Below are 14,626 nucleotides of genomic sequence, written 5' to 3'. Positions count from 1 at the left end.
TTTCTCTCTCTCTTCTCTTTTTGGGACCCCTGTAATGTGAATGTTAGTCAGTTTCATGTTGTCCCATAGGTTCGGTAAGTTATTTTCACTTTTTTTTTTTCATTCATTTTTCTTTTTGCTGCTCTGATTGGGTGAATTACACTGCCTTTTCTTCGAGTTGACCAATTCCTTTCTTCTGCTTTACTTTGTCTGCTGTTGAACCCCACTAGTGCATTTTTCAGTTTAGTTACTATATTCTTCAGCTCTGTGACTCCTATATGCTTCAGCTTCAAGATGGTAACATAGGAATACCTGGAAATCACCTTTTCCCATGGATACACTAAGTCTACAGCTACATATGGAACAATTTCTTCTTAAAGAAAACTTAAAGGCCAGCTGAGTGATGACTACACATTGGGAAAACAAGAAGATAACCACACTGAAATTGGTAGATGAGGCTGGCACACAATCTCACCATAAACGCCACCCCCACAACCAGAAGAAAACTCCAAGGCCTGAGCTTCTTCCTAAGGAGCGAATAGTTTGAACCCCACATCAGGCACCTCAACTTGTAGGACTTGCACCAGAGAGAAAACCCCCAAAACATCTAACTTTGAAAATCAACAGGACTTGTGTCCTGCGAGCCATAAAATTGTAGCAAACTGAGAGACAGCTCTTAAAGGACCCATGCTTGGACTTACCCACTCCAGAGTCCAGCTCAGAGGCAGCCAATTTCTCCCACACTTAAAGTAGAGGAGGCTCATTTGCTTATATTAAAGCATTTCCCTGAAGGTCAGGCATCTAATTTAACACACACTCTAGGACCATATTGGAACACTCTCCAGGAGCAGAGACTGAAATGTACTATCTCTTCTCTCTCCCTTTGCCACACTTTAGAGCACGAGTATCTCACAGAAGGGAACTTTTATATGTGTCTCGTGCCCTGATCTCTGCTGCTGTTGCCCAGAGGACATTTCTTGGCTGCCTGGCTCTGGAGGCCAGGGGAGCTTGTGTTTTTGGTCCCATAGGACTGTAATAACTGGGGTCACCCACAAAGGAGTTCATACCCCTGTCTGGACCCTGATTTTTGTGGCTCTGGTGGCCAGTGGGACTTACACTTGTGGTTCCCACAAGACCATAATCAATGGAAAAAGAATTCTTAAACAGCTTCTACCCCCAGGGCACAGCAAGAGGCAAAGGGCCCAGGATCTCAGTCTTTCTATGAAAGAGGCCTGCTAGCTAATCATCAGAGCTGCAGTCTGAAGGTCAGGTTTCTAATTAAGCACATCTAGGAGTTGACTGCACTCCTTTTCAGAGATCATGGAGGGTAGGCACTATCTTCACTTTCTCCCTCTGCTGCACCCAGACCACCAGTGTCTACTAAAAAAGAGTTTATATGTAGCTGGTGCCCTGGTTTTCACATCTGGTGTCCCAGTTTTACAGCTACAATCCAAGGGATACCCCCTTGATTGCCTGGCTCTTGTGGTGAAGGGGGGTTGCATTGTTGAGTCCCATGGGACTGTGGCAATCAGAAAGATGACTCTTGGCAGGCTGCCATCTCCAGGGCCCTGTGCAGACAGTGACTGAGGCACACCACCTAATCTTTTTGTGAAGAAGGCTTCTTTGCTTGTCCTGGAGCTTCAGTCTGGCTTAAGTTTTGGCACACATCTGGTGCCAAAACATAGAAACACAAGAACACCAGTTAAAGGAATGACTTATTATCACCTGCTGCCTTTGGCCCCAAATATCCACATGGAGCCCTAACTTAGCTTGTGAGTTAGGCTGAACTACGTGGAACTACATGTCAAACCATAGACCTAAAACCAGGACTCCAGCTTTCTCTGTGTCTTTCTACTACTGCCAAGGTCATACTTCTATCTCTTAACATAAGAAATTTAACCCAAGGTAAGGTAAGCAAAGGAAAGGTTATTCTACTCAACCCACCAAGCTTCCTTAGGATGGAGGTACAATGTGGCTGTGATGGCCAAACACACATGACATAACTAACAATAAATTTAGAAAACAATATGGTGGCAATTTGTAAACAAGAGTGAAATAATTAAGAGTAGTAAAGTCTGGACTAATCCAGATGTTTTAGAAAATTACCTATTAGTTGAACTTTCCAGATAGCTGAGTGAATTTCTTTCAAAATCCAAAAAATATTTCACTTTAATCATTGTTTTTTCCAAATTATTTATGTAATTCCTTGACTTTTTAAGTGGCATTAACTCACATGATGAAATCTTTTATTTTAATTCACTTCACCTAGAAACACATAAAATTCTCCTTTAATCTCACTAATATAACTACTTTTTAAAAATTTATCAACATATATAGTAATAGTATGTTCTAGGCATTGTTCTTAGTATTTAACATATATATTATATCAGTTTAATCTTTATAAGAGCATATGGAGAAGATAATCTGTGCTTGTTTATAAGATGAGTAAACAAAGCCACATAGGTTTCACAATTTGCTCAAAGTAAGGCAACTAAAAAGTGGCAAATCTGGAAACCAAATGCAGGAAACCTGGTTCCAAGTTTATGCACATGGCCTCTATATTCTGCCATTGCCTTTCCATTTGTGTTATTTCATTCCAGTCTTTATCGACAAATAACCTTCTTTTAAATAGCAGTGATCTGTCAGATGTCTATGTAATTCTATGATCACTTTTTTCACTTAACACTGTTAACATTATTCCATATTTTTATATAGTTCTCATAATTATAGTTTAAATGACTATGTAATATTCTATTGGGTGGATGGACCATCTTTCAGTAAACCTTTATTGTGGAACACAGATTTCTTCAGTTGTTTTGGTATCACTTATATTTGTTTTAAATGTTTTTGTGTCAAATTTCATGAATTCTTTGACTACATAGATGGTAATGTTTGTCTGGAAAAGTATCCCAAAATATCACTAAAGAAATATAAATTATAATTATTTAATTATTCTAGAAGACTCAAAGCCATTATTGCAAATTTTAATTATTTAACTATGATGTACCACAGGGTTATCTTGGGAACTACTGAAAGGTACAGCTTGTTTTACCTATACAAAATAAACAAAAATCGTGCTGCTTTTTTGAGTTTTGTCTGTTTTATATAGATTCATTTTTAATCTCTTCTTTTGATACAAAGCTGACAGGCCTCACTTTTGTTTTTAGAGTATGTATACTTCCTCTAGTTTGAATTTGTTGCACATATAATTTTGTTATATTGTATAAACAATGACTAAATAAGATCTGAGTAAACATAGTGCTCTTTTATGAATGAAATGTATGGATTTTGCCACAACTATTTCAGCCACTAATAGCTCTTTAACATACTTGCCTCCTTTGTTTCACACAGGCCAGAGTATTAGACCTCAGATCTACTCAAAGTTGAGCTACTATTAAATTTGAACAGTGGGAGAATAGAGAAAATGACATTGAGATAGGAAAAGATAAGACAGTGAATTCCCAGAGACTCATTATTGGTGTATAAAACATGCAAGTAAATAAAGATCCATGATCTAAGGAGTTTTCTCTTTAGGAATTTATAATTTAACTTTTGTTTGAGACTTGTGGTTAACTCCATAAGCTAATGTATAAGAATACCATACTAGGAGGGGGACCTTCAAGATGGTGGAGGAGTAAGACATGGAGATCACCTTCCTCCCCACAAATACATCAGAAATACATCTACATGTGGAACAACTCCTACAGAACACCTACTGAACGCTGGCAGAAGACCTCAGACTTCCCAAAAGGCAAGAAACTCCCCACGTACCTGGGTAGGGCAAAAGAAAAAAGAAAAAACAGAGACAAAATAATAGGGACAGGACCTGCACCTCTGGGAGGGAGCTGTGGAGGAGGAAATGTGTCCACACACTAGGAAGCCCCTTCACTGGCAGAGACGGGGTGGTGGCAAGGGGGAGGCTTCAGAGCCATGGACAAGAGCGCAGCAACAGGGTGCAGAGGGCAAAGCAAAGAGATTCCCGCACAGAGGATCAGTGCCGACCAGCACTCACCAGCTCCAGAGGCTTCTCTGCTCACCCGAAGGGGCAGGTGGGGGCTGGGAGCTGAGGCTCAGGCTCTGGAGGTCAGATCCCAGGGAGAGGACTGGTGTTGGCTGCATGAACACAGACTGAAGGGGGCTACTGCACCACAGCTAGCTGGGAGGGAGTCTAGGAAAAAGTCTGGAACTGCCTAAGAGGCAAGAGACCGTTGTTTTGGGGTGCACAAGGAGAGGGGATTCAGAGCACCGCCTAAATGAGCTTCAGAGATGGGCGTGAGATGCGGCTATCAGAACGGACACCAGAGACGGGCATGAAATGCTAAGGCTGCTGCTGCAGCCACCAAGAAGCCTGTGTGCAAGCACAGATCACTATCCACACCTCCCCTCTCGGGAGCCTGTGCAGCCCGCCACTGAGAGGGTACCGTGATCCAGGGACAACTTCCCCAGGAGAACACACACCTCACCTCAGGCTGTTGCAACATCATGCCAGCCTCTGCCACTGCAGGCTTGCCCCGCATTCCATACCCCTCCCTCTCCCCGGCTTGAGTGAGCCAAAGCCCCCTAATCAGCTGCTACTTTAACCCTGTCCTGTGTGGGCAGGGAACAGACACCCTCAGGCGACCTACACTCAGAGGCAGGGTCAAATCCAAAGCTAAAACCCAGGAGCTGTGCAAACAAAGTAGAGAAAGGGAAATTTCTCCCAGCAGCCTCAGGAGCAGCGGATTAAATCTCCACAATCAAATTGATGTACCCTGCATCTCTGGAATACCTGAATAGACAACGAATCAACTCAAAATTGAGGTGGTGGACTTTGGGAGCAACTGTAGACTTGGGGTTTGCTTTCTGCATCTAATTTGTTTCTGGTTTTATGCATATCATAGTTTAGTATTTAGAGCTTATTATCACTAGTAGATTGTTTATTGATATGGTTGCTCTCTTCCTTTTGTTTTCTTATAAATATATATATATATTTTTTTTCCTTTTTCTCTTTTTGTGAGTGTATGTGTATGCTTCTTTGTGTAATTTTGTCTGCATAGCTTTGCTTTTACCATTTGTCCTAAAGGCTATCTTTTTTTTTTTTTTTTTGGTATACTTATTAGCACTTGTTATCATTGGTGGATTTGTTCTTTTGGTTTGGATGCTCTCTTCTTTCTTTTTTTTACTACTTTATTTAAATAATTTTTTATTTTTCATTTTAATTATTTTATTTTATTTTATTTCTTTTTTTCCTCCCTTTTCTTCTGAGCTGTGTGGCTAACAGGGTCTTGGTGCTCCAGCCGGGTGTCAGGCCTGAGCCTCTGAGGTGGGAGAGCCGAGTTCCAGATATTGGTCCACCAGAGACCTCCTGGCCCCACGTAATATCAAATGGTGAAAGCTCTCCCAGAGATCTCCATCTCCACGCTAAGACCCAGCTCCACTCAATGACCAGCAAGCTACAGTGCTGGACACCCTATGCCAAACAACTAGCAAGAAGGGAACACAACCCCACCCAATAGCAGAGAGGCTGCCTAAAATCATATTAAGCTCACAGACACCCCAAAATACACCACTGGAAGTGGTTCTACCCACCAGAAAGACAAGATTCAGCCTTATCCACCAGAACACAGGAACAAGTCCCCCACACCAGGAAGCCTACACAAACCACTTAACCAACCTTACCCACTGCGGGTAGACACCAAAAACAACGGGAACTACAAACCTGAAGCCTGTGAAAAGGAGACCTCAAACACAGTAAATTAAGCAAAATGAGAAGAGAGAGAAATACACAGCAGATGAAGGAGCAAGGTAAAAACCCACCAGACCAAACAAATGAAGAGGAACTAGGCAGTCTACCTGAAAAAGAATTCAGAGTAATGATAGTAAGGATGATCCAAAATCTTGGAAACAGAATGGAGAAAATACAAGAAACGTTTAACAAGGACCTAGAAGAACTAAAGAGCCAACAAACAATGATGAACAACACAATGAATGAAATTAAAAATTCTCCAGAAGGAATCAATAGCAGAATAATGGAGGCAGAAGAACGGATAAGTGACCTGGAAGATAAAATAGTGGAAATAACTACCAAAGAGCAGAATAAAGAAAAAAGAATGAAAAGAATTGAGGACAGTCTCAGAGACCTTGGGGACAACATTAAATGCACCAACATTCTAATTATAGGGGTCCCAGAAGAAGAAGAGTAAAAACAAAGGGACTGAGAAAATACTTGAGGAGATTATAGTTGAAAATTTCCCTAATATGGGAAAGGAAATAGTCAATCAAGTCCGGGAAGTGCAGAGAGTCCCATATATGATAAGTCCAAGGAGAAACACACCAAGATGCATATTAATCAAACTATCAAAAATTAAATATAAAGAAAAAATAAAAGCAGCAAGGGAAAAGCAACAAATAATATATAAGAGAATCCCCATAAGGTTAACAACTGATCTTTCAGCAGAAACTCTGCAAGCCAGAAGGGAGTGGCAGGACATATTTAAAGTGATGAGGGAGAAAAACCTACAACCAAGATTACTCTACCCAGCAAGGATCTCATTCAGATCCAGCAGAGAAATTAAAACCTTTGCAGGCAACCAAAAGCTAAGAGAATTCAGCACCACCAAATAAGCTTTACAACAAATGCTAAAGGAACTTCTCTAGGCAGGAAACACAAGAGAAGGAAAACACCTACAATAACAAACACAAAACAATTAAGAAAATGGTAATAGGAACATACATATCAATAACTACCTTAAATGTAAATGGATTAAATGCTCCAACCAAAAGACACAGACTGGCTGAATGGATACAAAAACAAGACCCGTATATATGCTGTCTACAAGAGACCCACTTCAGACCTAGGGACACATACAGACTGAAAGTGAGGGGATGGAAAAAAGATATAGCATGTAAATGGAAATTAAAAGAAAGCTGGCATAGCAATTCTCATATCAGACAAAATAAACTTTAAAATAAAGACTATTACAAGAGACAAAGAACGACACTACATAATGATCAAGGGATCAATCCAAGAAGAAGATATAACAATTGTAAATATTTATGCACCCAATATAGGAGCACCTCAATACATAAGGCAAATGCTAACAGCCATAAAAGGGGAAATCGACAGTAACACAGTCATAGTAGGGGACTTTCACACCCCACTTTCACCAACTGACAGACCAACCAAAATGAAAATAAATAAGGAAACACAAGCTTTAAATGATACATTAAACAAGATGGACTTAAATGATATTTATAGGACATTCTATCCAAAAACAACAGAATACACTTTCTTCTCAAGTGCTCATGGAACATTCTCCAGGATAGATCATACTTTGGGTCACAAATCAAGCCTCGGTAAATTTAAGAAAATTGAAATCATATCAAGTATGTTTTCCAACTACAACGCTATGAGGCTCGATATCTATTACAGGAAAAAAAATGTAAAAAATACAAACACATGGAGGTTAAACAATACACTACTCAATAACCAAGAGATCACTGAAGAAATCAAAGAGGAAATCACAAAATACCTAGAAACAAATGACAATGAAAACACACCAATGCAAAACCTATGGAATGCAGCAAAAGCAGTTCTAAGAGGGAAGTTTATAGCAGTACAATCCTACCTCAAGAAGCAAGAAGTATCTCAAATAAACAACCTAACCTTACACCTAAACCAATTAGAGAAAGAAGAACAAAAAATCCAAAGTTAGCAGAAGGAAAGAAATCATAAAGCTCAGATCGGAAAGAAATGAAAAAGAATTGAAGGAAACAATAGCAAAGATCAATAAAACTAAAAGCTAGTTCTTTGAGAAGATAAACAAAATTGATAAAGCATTAGCCAGACTCATCAAGAAAAAAAGGGAGAAGACTCAAATCAATAGAATTAGAAATGAAAAAGGAGAAGTGTCTGCAACTGACACTGCAGAAACGCAAAGGATCATGAGCAATTACTACAAGCAGCTATATGCCAATAAAATGGACAACCTGGAAGAAATGGACAAAGTCTTAGGAAAGCACAACCTTCCGAGACTGAACCACGAAGAAATAGAAAATATAAACAGACCAATCACAAGCAGTGAAATTGAAACTGTGATTAAAAACCTTCCAACAAACAAAAGCCCAGAACCAGATGGCTTCACAGGCAAATTCTATCAAACATTTAGAGAAGAGCTAACACCCATCCTTCTCAAACTCTCCCAAAATATAGCAGAGGGTGGAACACTCCAGAACTCATTCTATGAGGCCACCATCACCCTGATACCAAAACAAGACAAAGATGTCACACAGAAAGAAAACTACAGGTCAATATCATTGATGAACAGAGATGCAAAAATCCTCAACAAAATACTAGCAAACAGAATCCAACAGCACATTAAAAGGATCATATACTATGATCAAGGAGGTTTATCCCAGGAATGCAAGGATTTTTCAATATACGCAAATCAATCAATGTGATAAACCATTTTAACAAATTGAAGGAGAAAAACCATATGATTATCTCAATAGATGCAGAAAAAGCTTTTGAAAAAATTCAACACCAATTTATGATAAAAACCCTCCAGAAAGTAGGCATAGAGGGACCTTACCTCAACATAATAAAGGCCATATGTGATAAAGCCACAGCCAACATCGTTCTCAATGGTGAAAAAATGAAACCATTTCCACTAAGATCAGGAACAAGACAAGGTTGCCCACTCTCACCACTATTGTTCAACATAGTTTTGGAAGTTTTAGCCACAGCAATCAGAGAAGAAAAAGAAATAAAGGGAATGCAAATTGGAAGAGAAGAAGTAAAGCTGTTACTCTTTGCAGATGACATGATACTATACATAGAGAATCCTATAGATACTTCCAGAAAACTACTAGAGCTAATCAATGAATTTGGTAAAGTAGCAGGATACAAAATTAATGCACAGAAATCTCTTGCATTCCTATATACTAATGATGAAAACTCTGAAAGAGAAATTAAGGAAGCACTCCCATTTACCATTGCAACAAAAAGGATAAAATACCTAGGAATAAACCTACCTAAGGAGACAAAAGACCTATATGCAGAAAACTATAAGACACTGATGAAAGAAATTAAAGATGATACAAACAGATGGAGAGATATACCATGTTCTTGGATTGGAAGAATCAACATTGTGAAAATGACTATCCTACCCAAAGCAATCTACAGACACACTGCAATCCCTATCAAACTACCACTGGCATTTTTCACAGAAGTAGAACAAAAAATTTCACAATTTGTATGGAAACACAAAAGACCCCAAAAAACCAAAGCAATCTTGAGATAGAAAAACAGAGCTGGAGGTATCAGGTTCCTGGACTTCAGACTATACTACAAAGCTACAGTAATCAAGACCCTATGGTACTGGCACAAAAATAGAAATACAGATCAGTGCAAAAGGATATGAAACCCAGAGTTAAACCCACACACATATATATGGTCACCTTATCTTTGATAAAGGAGACAAGAATATACAATGGAGAAAATACAGCCTCTTCAATAAGTCGTGCTGGGAAAACTGGACTGCTACATGCAAACGAATGAAATTATAACACTCCCTAACACCCTACACAAAAATAAACTCAAAATGGATTAAAGACCTAAATGTAAGGCCAGACACTATAAAACTCTCAGAGGAAAACATAGGCAGAACAGTCTATGACATAAATCACAGCAAGATCCTTTTTGACCCAACTCCTAGAGAAAGGGAAATAAAAACACAAATAAACAAATGGGACCTAATGAAACTTAAAGGCTTCTGCAAAGAAAAGGAATCCATAAACAAGACGAAAAGACAACCCTCAGAATGGGTGAGAATATTTGCAAATGAAGCAACTGACAAAGCATTAATCTCCAAAATATACAAGCAGCTCATGCAGCTCAGTATCAAAAAACAAACAGCCCAATACAAAAATGGGCAGAAGACCTAAATAGGCACTTCTCCAAAGAAGATATACAGATTGCCAATAAACACATGAAAGGATGCTCGACATCATTAATCATTGGAGAAATGCAAATCAAAACTACAATGAGGTATCACCTCACACCGGTCAGAATGGCCATTATCAAAAACTCTACAAACAATAAATGTTGGAGAGGGTGTGGAGAAAAGGGAACCCTCTTGCACTGTTTTTGGGAATGTAAACTGATACAGCCACTATGGAGAACAGTATGGAGGTTCCTTAAAAAACTAAAAATAGAACTACCATACGACCCAGCAATCCCACTGCTGGGCATATACCCTGAGAAACCGTAATTCAAAAAAGTCATGTACCACAGTGTTCATTGCAGCTGTATTTACAATAGCCAGGACATGGAAGCAACCTAAGTGTCCATCAACAGATGAGTGGATAAAGAAGTTGTGGCACATATATACAATGGATTATTACTCAGCCATAAAAAAGAACGAAATGGAGTTATTTGTAGTGAGGTGGATGGACTTAGGGGCTGTTATACAGAGTGAGGTAAGTCAGAAAGAGAAAAACAAACACCGTATGCTAACACATATATATGGAATCTAAATAAATAAATAAATAAATGGTTCTGAAGAACCTAGGGGCAGGACAGGAATAAAGATGCAGACATAGAGAATGGACTTGAGGACACAGGGAGGGGGAAGGGTAAGCTGGGACGACGTGAGAGAATGGCATGGACATATATACACTACCAAATGTAAAATAGATAGCTAGTGGGAAGCAGCTGCATAGCACAGGGTGATCAGCTCACTGCTTTGTATCCACCTAGAGGGGTGGGATAGGGAGGGTGGGAGGGAGAGGTAAGAGGGAGGAGATATGGGGTTATATGTATATGTGTAGCTGATTCTCTTTGTTATACAGCAGAAACTAACACAACATTTTAAAGCAATTATAGTCCAATAAAGATGTTAAATTAAAAAAAAAAGAATACCATACTAACTAATAATAACAACTGTATTTAAAATGTACTTAAATATATTTATTATTAGAATCCATTGTATGCTATAGTATACAAGGTGGTGATATAAGTATTTAAAAGATGTATGTAACATGAAACCTGCTTTTTAAAATCCACATCTTTTTAGGGCTAGCCATGAGAAGCAATGTAGGAGAGCCTACAAATGCCAACTAATAACAGTATTGGTATGATTTTCAAATAACAAAGCTTAGTGTTAGTAAATGTATTTGTTAATAGTTACATATTTATATTGAAATGTTACTCTCTGTAAGTTAGTTTTTCAAGTACAGTAGATCCTCTCTTCGAGATTTAAAAAAAAAAAAGAGAGAGCATGGAGTTTCTTAACTGTGCAGAAAAGAGAAAAATCTCAGAAAAGAAAAAAATGCTCATAATTCTCTGGGAACCCAGCAAATTGTTAAAGTCTTGGCCATGATGGATTACATTAGAATGTGGGAAGAGAAATACCACGCATTGTTCTGAAGAATTTTTCTTTTAACTATCCCTTTCCCATTTCTTTAATGTTTGCCTTATATTAATAGTGACTGATATGAAATAATCAACAGATTTGTGCTGTAAATCCAAAGAGAAAAGTGCAAAGAATTTAACGATTTGGTCTCATCTGTAATTCTGGCAGATAAATGGAAAAAAGCCAGAGAAGTGGGATAAAATTAAAGGAATATTGCAGTTAAATTTTATGCATTATGTCCTTATGTTTTTGCTGAAAGAAATATGAAAATGTATACAAAAAATACACAAACCTTTGCTGTCAGTAAGAGTGAATTACTAGTAAATGCCACTGAGAAGCAAAAGAGAAACAACATAAATTATTATAATCATCATCATCATCAAGATTCATGTGTTAAGTTCACATATTTTTATTGCATTGGTTTAGATGTGTTAAAAGCAAATTAAATAGTCATGGTCCCTGTCCGATAGGAACTTATGATTTAAGACAGGCTACATTACCAAGACAAATGTAAGAGAAGTATAGACAAATATATGCACCTCAGAGAAACCTATAAATTAAGTGAATAAATAAACTGAATCCTTCCTATTGTTTATAAGTTGAGAAAAAGGGGAATGACACATTCCTGGATTTGGAGTTTAACCATCAGTTGGTCTCACAGGAATGACTTTGGGGATGTACTGTTGCAGTAACGGTAGAAAATGATCTGAACATACTGAAAGATTAGAAAGCTAGAACACTGGAGATTCTGAATCTAGAATTAGGAAGCACTGCTTTGCCCACAGACAGATTCTTGAATAAGGATTCCATATATCATGGTCCCATATTTTCACATGATGGAACATCTCTGGACTATTTCTGAGAAAGAAGTAATGAAATGAAAATGATGGATAGAGAATAAACTATAATTTCATTTATGAAATAAACTTTAAAATTGTCACCTATTTCCCCTTTCAGAATTATTCTATTTATACATTATTTTAGAGATCACATTGTAATTATGTGTTTTTCTTTGAGTCTTGTAATAGTCTTCATCCAAAATCCATACTATTCTGATCTGACAAGAACAAAATTTCAGAAAATACCATTTTTAATAATTAAATTAAAATTTAAAGCATCCTCAAATTAGTTCCTTATGTATTTAAAATGCCTTCACTAATAAAAAGAAGACTGAAGTTGTATGATACAAGCTTTCCTAATTTAATCCCCTTAATTCAATTATTAAAAAAGTAGGAAAAAATAGCACAACCAATATGGTTCATTAAAATATTAGCAATGTAAAAAGTGGTTATAGTAGTTGCACAATTTTATAATTTTTTAAAACATCCTTGGTGTTATTCAGTGCTTCTTAGTGAAACCCATTTGTGTTGTTTATTTTTCAATTTGCTCTTCATTGCCTGCTTTGCAGTAGAACATGTGTTTGCAATTGTATTTAGCAAAATTCATGATCTTAACATTGTACACCAAAGTCAATGTGCCTTCCTGGCACAAAACAGCCAGTATTCAAACACTTTTCTAATGTTTGGGGTTTCTGTCTCAATTGACAAAATTGAAAAATATGTATTAGCCAAGCAAAACCACTATCTCAAAGCCATGTTGAAAATTACTCCAACCTGTCAAAGCCAATTGAAATTCCCTTCCCAGCCCAATTCCTAGCTTCATTTTGTATGTGAAATAGGAAAAGTTGGATTTGATTATAACCACATGCAGAAGGAATCAAGAAATCACATGTACCTTATATATTTAATACTATAGATAATTTTCCGTTCAAAGAATTTGTCTTTTTCCACCATTTATCCCATCTCACCTGTTCCGAATAAGGCACTCATTTCTAGTATCTATACATGAGCAGTTTAATTAGAGTTGTATAACACATTTTAAAAATCCTTGCTGCACCACATCATTCTCACCTTGGAGATGGAACAACCCTAATGGAAGAAATCTAAATCTATCCCTCATGCAGATCCAGTAATTTGGGATATTGCTCAATGTCAGGCTATTTTCTATTATTTATTATGTTTATATACCAACTACAGTGGTCTTCTAACTATGGTGCCCAGTTGCTGTTAATCCAATTTTAACAAAAGGGCATGATTCTGTCCTTGAAGTTCACTATAGAAGTAAGTTCCCTTCTTTAAGAAAAAAAATCAACTTTAGTTCACACCAGAACACAGAAGGGCTAACACAAGGTTATACACAAGATGAGAAACATGACTAAAATATTACCCTGCCCCACTATTGATGTCGAGCAGTACAAACTGCTTGAAAATTAGAGCCCATAAAATCCCTGGCAAAACTTAAGAGAACAACAAAAACAAAGTAATGGCATTGGGGAAAATAAAGGCAGGTTGCTTGGAATAAACAATATGATTTCTATCTATAAAATCACCCCAGAGTCCATTGCATTTAACATTTATGAGCATTATCTAAAGGAGAAAGCAGAATGTGTTCAAAGATGTCTAAGAGACAAATAAACGCTGTGGATCACATCTCAGTTCACTGTTATTTATTGATGAGATAGTCTAGAATTTTCATCAAGGCTTTGATGTAAATATTTCTTCCCCATTTTAGCTAGTATAATTGAGACTCTGGTGGAATAAATGATGTGTGCAGACAAGCCAGTGCATTACTCTCAAGGAATGAAATGAATTGGAAGCTAATTTTCAGGCACTAGAATGATTTGAGATACTCAACCATTTGGGATGAGTGAAGTTTTGAATTATAGGTTGAGATACTTAGGCTTTTCATCGTTTATACTTGCTTATGGTTGAAATATAAATTCAAGGGAGAAAAGTACCTGTAGGACTGAGCAGACTTTCTTCTCCACTGCCATGGCAATCGTGGAAGGACTTGTTATGGAAGTGCCACATGATCAAGTTAGCCTGGGGTTCTGAGCTCCCACATGGAAGACAGCTGCCCTGGAAAGCTGCCTGTACCCTCAGCAGACCTTGAGAGAGCAAATAAATAAACTGTTGTATATTAAGCCACTGGGATTTTCGTATTGTTTGTTTCCAAATTATAATGTAACCTATCTTGACTGATATATCAACCACAGTTAAAAAACTGTTAATATATTTGTATTTAGCTTTCCAGTATTATTTTCTATTTATAGATATAAAAAAATTTAGATCATGTTGTACATGTTATTTTGTAAACTATCCTTTACTAAATAATATATAATGAACATTTTCCCAAGTCATTAAATATTTTTTTTCCAAAACACTATTTTCAATAGTTACAGAGCATTGAATTAG

General features: G+C 37.4%; 1 long non-coding RNA gene across 1 annotated transcript in view; it reads right to left on the bottom strand.

Moving 5' to 3' along the window:
* Positions 1 to 14,626, bottom strand: part of LOC309666905 — an 88,292-nt gene that overhangs the window by 31,488 nt on the left and 42,178 nt on the right. The window contains exon 3 of the long non-coding RNA XR_014267339.1: positions 14,170 to 14,319. This is a non-coding gene — a long non-coding RNA (uncharacterized lncRNA). The remainder of the gene's footprint in view (positions 1 to 14,169; positions 14,320 to 14,626) is intronic.

This window comes from Balaenoptera physalus, assembly GCF_965194825.1.
Source record: "Balaenoptera physalus genome assembly, chromosome: 9".
Taxonomy (NCBI): domain Eukaryota; kingdom Metazoa; phylum Chordata; class Mammalia; order Artiodactyla; family Balaenopteridae; genus Balaenoptera; species Balaenoptera physalus.
This window is presented reverse-complemented; position numbering and strand designations above follow the sequence as displayed.